Source organism: Triticum aestivum, chromosome 4A (genome assembly GCF_018294505.1).
Source record: "Triticum aestivum cultivar Chinese Spring chromosome 4A, IWGSC CS RefSeq v2.1, whole genome shotgun sequence".
NCBI classification, from domain to species: Eukaryota; Viridiplantae; Streptophyta; class Magnoliopsida; order Poales; family Poaceae; genus Triticum; species Triticum aestivum.
The window spans coordinates 560,822,214-560,832,414 of NC_057803.1; positions in this window are offsets into that span (position 1 = coordinate 560,822,214).

Here is a 10,201-nt window from a genome sequence, read left to right on the forward strand (position 1 = left end):
CACCGATGTGGTGTAATACCCTACTCCAGTGTGGTGTGGTGGATTGCCTCTTCGGCTGAGGATGAACAGTTACAAGGGAAGGACAACCTCCTGAGGAGAGGTGTTCTTGTGCTTGGTGAGTTGATCCGGTCGATGGTTCACCCCTTTTCTAAGGTGGTAGCTAGTCCTACATATAGAGGCCTGGGTCCTCTTCTCAAATATCAGGCAGGAAGGGATCCCACAACGGCCATTTTGAAGGGGGACAGCTAGTACAAGCTATCCTGACAAAAGTAGTCTTCGCCCGCCAAAGGCTCTGGTTGAGACGTCGTCTTGGGCTCCATGGTGACCTCCGTCCTGCTGTCCTGCTGGTCTTGGTCTTGTTGCACCGACATGGAAACCTTTGTCTGATGCCTCGGGACTCCTCGTATGCGCTTTCCTCTTTAGCACCAAAGAGGAAACGAGGACACTACGCGCTGGCGCCTGCCTGGCTCCAGTCGTCATGGCTTGCATCACATAAACCTCGCGAGGTGTCCCTTGCCTTGATCTCTTCGCCCCTCGCGAGCCAGCCTGGTGAGGCCATCCCGGAGGAGGTCTTGTGTCGTCTGCCTCGCGAGGCTTGGCCCCTCGCAAGGGTCTTGGGTGTTTGCTGGTGAAGATGGGTCGTATAGGGCCGCTGGTGGAGCCACGCTGTGGGCCGTAGGCAGGCAAGTCTGGGGACCCCCATTCCTAGAACGCCGACAGTAGCCCTCGGGCCCAAGGCGCACTCAGGCTTGGCTTCAAGGCAAATCCAAAGGGCAAGTGTGGAGCGCCACGGGCCCCAATAGCCCGTGTCCCCGCTTGACGCATGTCGATTGATTGGACGTGGGTGTCTCCGCTTCCCCACGCCGCCTCGGCAACTGCCCGACTTGACAAGTCCTTGCAGCATGCACAAAAATATCATTATTACCTTAGATCATGGAGGATGGCGGTTGGCCTCCCCTTGACTATAAATGGGAAGAGGGGGTGGAGCCCCTGTCACCCATCTCTTCCTTTGCTTCTCTCGCTCCTTCTTCTTCCTTGCTTCTCTGTCGGCAGCGACACCCATGGCGCATGCGAAGAAGCTCTCGGCTGCGGAGAAGGGGAATGCTCGCCAGGAGGGGCCCGGCTGACTGCCGCCCAAGAGGGGGCGCGACCGTCCCCGCAAGCACACCATGACCCCTGCCGCCGCCCCTTGTGGCCGCGGTGGCACTTCTTTGCGTGGTGGTGGTCGGCCGAGTCATGGAAGCCCGTCGATGAAGGGAGGTGCACCATGGTCGCGCGGCCGCCCAGGCCGCACTTCCACTCTGCGGAAGTGCTGCCGGAGTTCGTCGTGTGGTCAGGGAACCCGGGCGGCACTTGGCTTCAGCTCCCGCGCTTCGTTGCCGGTGAACTGCGAGCCACTAGTCCAGGAGGTCTCTGGCTACAGGCGGACGGCTACAGCAACAAGGCTTCGTGGGTCACAGTCGAGTTCTCCGCTGCAGGCAACGCAAACCTTACTCGCGGCTGGGAGACGTTTGCCCATGTGCGCAGCCTGGGCCGGTAGTGCTTCCTCCACTTCAAGTACAATGGAAACACAACCCTCTATGTGAGGGTGTTCGGGGAAGATGGCCGCCGCGTCGGGTGCTGCCCCGAGGACAACGACGGCGATGAGGTGCTCGGCCTCGTCGACGGCTGCGACGAGAGTGAAGGCGGGCGCGGCCTCGGCACCGGCCATGGCTCGTCCAGCTACGGTGAATCTTCTTCTAGGGATAGCTCCAACAGTGGCGGCTACGACCAGCTCCCGCTCCCGCTTTGAAGGTGACAGCGGGTCGTCTCGTCGCCGCGCTTCAGGGAAGTGTGAGGAGGGGTCTGGCTGAGCTCAGGAGAGCACCACGGGACCGTCCTCGCAACCTGCCGTGGGAGCATGTTCTGCTTTTGTTTCTTTCTTCCTTTCCTTCGTGCATTGAGAGAGAGAGACAAGTATGGGGCCCCACTAGGGTGTGCAACAATTATGACTTCTAATTGGCTGTGCTATGTTTATCATTCTTGTGTTGTGTTGTAGACTCAACATTTTATGTAGGCGCATAGGAATAACTTAGCTTGATGCGCCTGAAGTAGTTTCCGCCTCGCGAGGCACGCGTTCCCTAGTGCTTGGCGATGCCTCCTATGCTCAGAAGGCGTCTGGGGACTGCAAAAATTCATTAGGAAATTCTTATTCTCCGAATCCTGACTGCAGGCACTGCCGGCCATGACCCGGCGCTTCACATCGCGGTACCCGGGGGCACGGATTGAGAGGTGTCGGTGTCAAAACCGGTGGATCTCGGGTAGGGGGTCCCAAACTGTGCGTCTAGGCCGGATGGTAACAGGAGGCAAGGAACACGATGTTTTACCTAGGTTCGGGCCCTCTTGATGGAGGTAAAACCCTACGTCCTGCTTGATTAATATTGATGATATGGGTAGTACAAGAGTAGATCTACCACGAGATCAAGGAGGCTAAACCCTAAAAGCTAGCCTATGGTATGATTGTTGTATGATGAAGTTTTTCTACGGAGTAAAACCCTCCGGTTTATATGGACACCGGAGAGGGTTAGGGTTAGACAAAGTCGGTTATAATGGTAGGAGATCTTGAATATCCGCATCGCCAAGCTTGCCTTCCACGCCAAGGAAAGTCCCATCCGGACACGGGACGAAATCTTCAATCTTGTATCTTCATAGTCCTGGAGTCCGGCTGAAGGTATAGTCCGGCTACCCGAACACCCCCTAATCCAGGACTCCCTCAGTAGCCCCTGAACCAGGCTTCAATGACGACGAGTCCGGCGCGTAGATTGTCTTCGGCATTGCAAGGCGGGTTCCTCCTCCAAACTCTTCATTAAAGTTTGTAAACACCAAGAGTAGTGTCCGGCTCTGCAAAATAAGTTTCCACGTATTGCCACAGAGAGAATAATATTAACACAAATCTAATCCGCTGACGTATTCCGCAGCGTGACATGACACTACAGCCAAGCCTTTATTCGAATCGTTTTCACTTTTCCACCTCAGCGTGTTTTGCGAGGCGGCTTCCTTGGCACGTCTTGTCAAAGCAGAGATCGTGTCCCCTTTATTTACGGGATTCTCATCAATACGGATGTGGGTAACCCAATCGTGCCCATTAGCATGTCTTCTCGATTAAAGGCGAGTCCCAAACGGTTACGGGGAGGGCTCCTGGTATTCAACGTCTTATAAAGAGACCAAGTCCTTACTCCTTTTCTCCAATCTCAAAACAAGTTCGCCCATCGCCTCGAGTTCCAACACCCTAGGCTCCAGATTCCAGGCGCTTCGGACCTTCGACAATGTTCGGTTCCGACCTTCAAGGCCGATGGATGCCCTCCTCCGTCACGGAGGAGGACGTGCTAAAGTGGAGAGAGGCTAAGTTCTTGACCGCCGAAATTTTGCATAGGTTGCCTGCTCAAAGGCAGGCTATTCCCAGTCCCCAGCCCGGTGAGAGCATAGTGTTCATGTCTCACTTCCTTCGGGGGTTAGGCTTCCCGATGGATCCCTTCGTGAGGGGGCTGATGTTCTATTATGGGCTGGAATTTCATGACTTAGCTCCGGAGTCCATCCTCCACATTTCCTCATTCATCGTTGTGTGTGAAGCGTGCCTCCGTGTTACTCCTCACTTTGGATTATGGCTCAAGACTTTTAGAGTGGAGCCGAAGATGATCGAGGGACGGCACGCAGAGTGCGGAGGCGCTGTCATAAGTAAGAATGCTGATGCTCCATGGCCCGAGGGCTCCTTTCAAGAGGAGCTTGGCTTGTGGCAACAAGAGTGGTTCTATATCACCGCTCCCAGGAGCACCAAGTGGGTGGCGCCTCCTGCCTTTTGCTCGGGTCCCCCACCACGGCTAGCGTCATGGTAAACAAAGGATTAGATTGGGGGTTATCCAAAGACGTGCCCTTGTTGCAGGGCCGCATTAGGAATCTCTTAGAAAGAGACCTCAACCTGGTCAAGGTGATGCAGGTCATGCTGATTCGCCGAACACTGCCTGGCAAACGTCGCTCCCTTTGTCTGTGGGAGTTTAATCTGGAGGGACCACGAGCTCTCCAGCATTTTATGGGCGCAACGCCCGTGGAGATTTATAAAATGTTCTTTGGATTACAAGCAATGTGTCCGGATTTGACCGAGGATGCAGGTTTAAGATGCAATAGCCCGGATACTCAAGTAAGTAACCTTGTGCCCGGACTCGCTATCCGTAAAATTGTCATAAATTCGCCCCTAAAAGAGCTGTCCTTTTAAACAGGAGTGGATAGCGAAGGCAAAGCTGATCAGGTGTCCGGCTCCCCTTCCTGAGACCAGGCTGGATCCCGTGCTAGTCAGGATGTTGAAGATCGTGCCTTTGGAGGGAAGTGAGGGGGAGGACAAGGAAACTATGGCCTCCTCGAAGGAGGCTGCTCCGAAGGGAAGAACCGACAATTCCTCTCCTAAGGGGAAGAAGAGGGCCGCCTCTGATGACCCAGACACCATGGCCTCAAAGCGGGGGAAAAAGTCCTCGTTAGAGGGTCCGACGCCGGGGAGATCCTCGGCCGAACTACGCCCTCAAAGGGATCAGCCCTCCAGCGAGCCGTAAGTAGAGAAAGATTTTCCTTTAGAGGGATGAGAGAAATCCTTGCTTTTTATCTAAGAAGATTAACCAAAATTTTACTTTGTAGCTCGGACCTCAGCCCTTCTCAGCAGAGCTCGTCTTCGGGGGATCCTCTTCCGAAGATGATGGAGAGTGGAACGCCTCCCCCTGCCGTACCGCCTGGCGAGGCGGGTGACCCTGAGGTGTCGTCGAGGAGGGTTTCTCCAAATCCGGCAGGGGTGGAAGGTAGCCATATGTCCCCCCAAGGTTCTCCACATCCGGCCTTCGATGGAGGTCATAGGACGAGTCTCGCACCGTCCGATGCGCGGTCGGAGGAGCTGATGATTCTGCTGGGGCGAGCTTCTATCTCAGAGGAGCACCGTGCATTGATGGGTACGGTGATTGGAAGGATTTCGTCCGCGGAAAGCGGATTGCATGAGGCCGTCAGAAGTTTGCTGACAGGTTTTGAGGTACGTTTGATAATGTACTTCTTTGTCAGTTGCGCATAAACAAGATGCGCCCTGTGTAGATAGTAGCCCCTGAGACTGTGTGCATTATCAAAATTGACGGCGCGCAGAGGATCATAATCCTAGGTCTAAAATGTCGCCTTTGTATATAGGTGGCGAAGTGTCCGGAATCGAGCCGAACTGATGATTTTGCCGAACTAAAGCGGCAACTTGACGTGGCAGATGCCGACATCGCGCTCGTCAACGAGCGGCTTGATGAGGTTCAAGGTATGCAATTCCTCGGGTGGCATATGGTAAGAGGAGCTTTATGCCAGTATCTTACAATGTGTGTGCTTGACGCAGATGGTGCGGCCGCCGTGGAGAGTCTTCGGGCGGAACTTGCCCGGGCTAAGGAACAAGCCAGGAAAAGTGATGCGGCTGCCGAGAAGGCCCTTGAAGAGCTGAGAGCCGAATAGGCTGCTCACTGCCGAAGCAAGAAGGAGATGGCCGTGATGGCCGTGAAGTTAAAAAGTGCTGCTGACCGTTGCAAGTTTCTTGAGAAAGAAGACCGGGCGAGACAGACGGACTTAGAGAAGGCCGTTGCTGATGCCAAGGATGCTCGCTCTACGATGAGAGCTGCGAAGGAGGAGCTGCGTCAGGCCGGACAGATTGTGGCTGAAAAGCCCTTTGTGCTGCGGAGGAAGTTTTGCGATCCGAAGTTTGCTCCGTTGGACCGGATGTGGAGTGCGGAGGACACCTATCTAGATTTGGCAGCGAGTGCTGCTGATGCGACCGAATACTTTCGAGATCAAGAAGATCGCGAAGTGGAAAGGCTTTTCTAGTCGCAGTTCCAGAATCCAGAGCATCCACTGGCAGTGGACGATCGTCTGGCTCAATGGGCCGAACTGAATAGATTGTCTGGACTCGCCATGAAGTACGTCATGGGTCATCTGTGGCCGGGGAGATCGGAGCCGAAGAGTTATTTCAGCTTGGTGCAGCAATTCCTTGACGCGGTGCCATGTATCAATGCGATGAAGAGGTCAGCATGCATAGAGGGCACACGGATGGCTCTTGCCTGTGTCAAGACATACTGGGCAGAGATGGAGACCACCGTTGTTGCATCCCGAGATTCGGACAAAAGCCGAGTACCCTCCGAGCACTATTTTTAGGAAGTCCTTGAAGGAACTCGTGTAATAGAGACGCAGTGCTCGAAGGATGCTATGTTCTGATAGCATATGTAATTATAAAGCAATATATTGATGAATTGTAGTAGCCTTTTATACTTGTGCATTCAAGTATTTGGAACACCTCTTGTGCGGCCGTTTTAAGATATATATACAAAATCTGAAAGATTGCAGTCGTTGGCTTCAGCCCCCACGCACATAGTACGGGGGTGCTTGCAGAAGGCGCATTTTCACACTTAATCCAACGTCTTGGTCCTACAAAGGAGGTGATTGCGCAGCGAGCTAGGCAACCGGACTATAATGCTTTAACACTTTCACTTAGCCATAGGAGCTTGACAATGGGACTATTTAGGTAGCCCCTGGTGGCGACTGCGCTCGCCCGAATTCGAGGCGCATATGTGCCTGGCCGGGAAACGGACCTTCGTTAATGCGGAGGAATCCTACAGATTCCGGGGAGTCATCGAGTGGTTGACCAGTCTCACGCCATATCATGACAGTCGGTTTTCGGCTTTCTCTACTGAGGTGCTCGCCTGGCCGAACCAGGGCACAATCGCAGTAGTTCTCCTGGTGCCGCCTTAGCCGATAGAGCGGAACGTAAGGCGGCCGAACACAGGAGCCGGGCAACCCAACATTTGTCCAAAATCATGACTCAGAGCTGATGCATATAAGGCCAAACTCGCGACGCCGAACACTCCGTAAGGTAATCGGTCTTTATGAGAGCGGGCGAGGTAACGCTCTGCGGTATAAGCCCCTAGTGTCCAGGTACGTGCAAGAATTCTGACGTGGCCACATGCCAAGACGCCAGCCTCGTCCTTGGTCATAGAACCAGGGGATGTGTATCAACAAGAGACAGTAAAAAAGGTTTACGCAGGGTCTTAATCTGAAAAGAATCCTTGGAACGGGTCCCTACTGCACGTTTGCGCTCGTGTCTCCGTTGTGCCGTATCCTAGACGGGCACAACACGACGTTCATCTGTAAAAAGAGAGCAACTAAGTTGAAAAAGGGGCGTGCCGAACAAAAGTTATATGAAATAAACAAAGTGTAAAGTAAAATATGAAAAATTGAGCTTCATTGTCTCTTATTTTATACGTGTGAAGCCCCTAGTGCAGGGGTATATGGCCACTAAGCCTTTATCAACGATACTTTTGTGCCGGACTCGTCTATCCGTGTCTGTGGTCTTAATGACCTGTTCCGATGTTCTGGCTAGTGAAGCCATTGTATTGTGGGGCTGTTAAAGCGGCCGCACAATCCTCCGCTTGGGGGAGGTGTTCTCACTGCTTCCCTTTAAGGAGATGATGCCGCATGGACCGGGCATCTTAAGCGTAAGAGATGCATAATGCGGTATTGCATTAAAGCAGGCGAAAGCTTCGCGTCCCAGTAGTGCTTGATAGCGACTTGAGAATGGGACGATGTGGAAAGTCAGCTTTTCGCGACGGAAGTTATCGGCACGGCCGAAAATAACCTCGAGCAGGAGAAAACCCATGCAATGGGTGTCCGGACCTGGCGTTACTCCTTGAAAGGAGGTTTTGCTGTGGCGAATTCTTTTTGGGTCGATCCCCATGTGGCGGATTGAGTCCTGATATATCAGGTTGAGTCCGCTGCCACCATCCATAAGGACATTTGAAAACTGGAGTCCGCCAATTATTGGATCGAGTACCAGGGCAGTCCAGCCTGCGTTCCTGACACTTCTAGAATAATCCAGATGATCGAAGATGATTGGTTTTGACAACCAGTGGCGGGATTCCTTTGGGATAGGCCGTGGGGCGCGTACCTTTATGGGAGCCGCACGTTTTGTTGTGTGGAGTAAGTTTATTGTTTTTACTTCTTGTGGGAAATTCTTTTGTTTCCTGGTACTCTGCTTTTGGGGTTCGTCCTCGTCTTCGCTTGGTGTGTCGAGCCCCTTGTGTTTGGCGTTGAGTTTGCCGGATTATTTGAAAACCCAACAATCTCTATGGGTATGGTTAGCAGGCTTTCCGGGAGTGCTGTGTATTTGACATATCCTATCCAAGATTTTGTTTAGGTTGGATAGGTCGTCCCTGTTATCTTGGAGGGGCGGCTTTTTCTGATTCTGTCGTGAGCTTTTGAATCCGGCGTTGACTGCCGTGCTCTTTGGACTTTTTTCCTTAGTCTGGCGACGGTCCTTATTGCGTCGCGGTTTTCCATTTCCATCCCTAGTTTCGGATGTACTTGGGTCACTGGTGCTGCATCTTGCCAACCAGCTGTCCTCTCCTGCGCAAAAGCGGGTCATGAGGCTTGTTAGTGCGGCCATTGTTCTTGGCTTTTCTTGGCCGAGGTGTCTGGCAAGCCATTTGTCTCGGACATTATGCCTGAAAGCCGCTAAGGCTTCAGCGTCCGGACAGTCGACTATCTGATTCTTTTTAGTAAGAAATCTATTCCAGAATTGCCGAGCTGACTCTCCAGGCTGTTGAGTTATGTGACTAAGATCGTCTGCATCCGGAGGGCAGACATAGGTCCCTTGAAAATTTGCTCGGAAAGCATCCTCGAGCTCTTCCCAACTTCCGATTGTGTTTTCAGGAAGGCTTTTGAGACAATGCCGGGTTGGCCCTTTAAGCTTGAGGGGTAAGTATTTTATGGCGTGGAGGTCATTTCCTCTAGCCATATGTATGTGGAGGATATAATCCTCGATCCAGACTCCAGGGTCTGTTGTTCCATCATATGCCTCTATGTTTATGGGTTTGAATCCCGCTGGAAATTCATAATCCAGGACCTCATCAGTGAAACATAGGGGGTGTGCGGCACCCCTGTATTTGGGTGTGCCGGATTCTGATAATGGCTTTATTGCATTACTTACGAGAGCTTGCTTTCTTAGCCTGTAAATGGACCTGGCTGGGCCATGATGCGAATCCTTAAGTGGTCGCATGCCGGCTTAAGTGCGGTGCTGCTTGCCGCTTTATGCTGGCCATGGGGTCGTCTATCCGACCGTGTGGCTTTCTCACTTTTGGAATGCGAGGGCTCTAAGGCCTCCTCGTCGAATTCAGGCAGTAGCTTTCTCTTCGGATAGCTTTTAGTGCGGCAACTGTCGCCGCATTTGTCTGCGGTATTGATTACTTTACTTCATCTGATCGTGAGTGCATCTTCCACAGTTTTTAGCTTCCGCTTCTGCTTTTTCAGGCTGCGTGCGATTGCAACGAGCCGTTTGTGGAGGTTCTTCTGCTTCGTGGGCTTGTCCGGCGTAGGGTTGTCCGGAATGCCATTTTCGCCGTGGGAGGGATGTTCGGTTTCTCTATTCGGGTTGTCCTGTTGGGACGGTTGCTCTAAGGCATGCTCGTCATCTACCGGCTCATCCTGCTCTATGGCTGGGTCTTTATCGAGGCGGGGCTTGGGTTGGCGTTTACGCCGACGCTTTGATTGTTTTTCGAGAGATCAATCCCTCTTTCCATCCCTGTTTTCCTCGTTGTTGCTTCCTTTAGGGGTATCCACCATGTACACATCGTGAGATGAGGTGGCTGTCCAATGCCCTATGGGCGTTGGTTCTTGGTTGTCTCCTGCCTCGTCGTCCATACCGTCGATGTCTTCGGAGTCGAAGTCGAGCATGTCGGTTAAGTCGTCGACAGTGGCTACGAAGTGGGTGGTGGGTGGGTTTTGAATTTCTTCATCATCCGAATCCCATCCTTGCTGACCGTAGTCCGGCCAGGGCTCTCTTTATAAAGAGAGAGACTTTAGCGAATTCAGGATGTCGCCGAAGGGCGAGTGCTGAAAGATGTCTGCGGCGGTGAACTCCATTATCGGCGCCCAATCGGATTCGATCGGCAGGGGCGCGGGGGGCTCGGAGTTCGGAAAGGAATCCGGCTCCTCGGAGTCACGGGCCATGCGGAGTGCGGGGCTGGAGTTCGGCTCGATTGCCTCTGAGATCGCAGCCCCTGAGGCAGCGTCCAACCGCTGATCCTTGATCGGCATAGTAGGCTCTAAATCAATGGTCGGAACCGATGCGTGTGCAGCCTCCAAGGCGCTATTCGGTGGCAGAGCTATATCATGC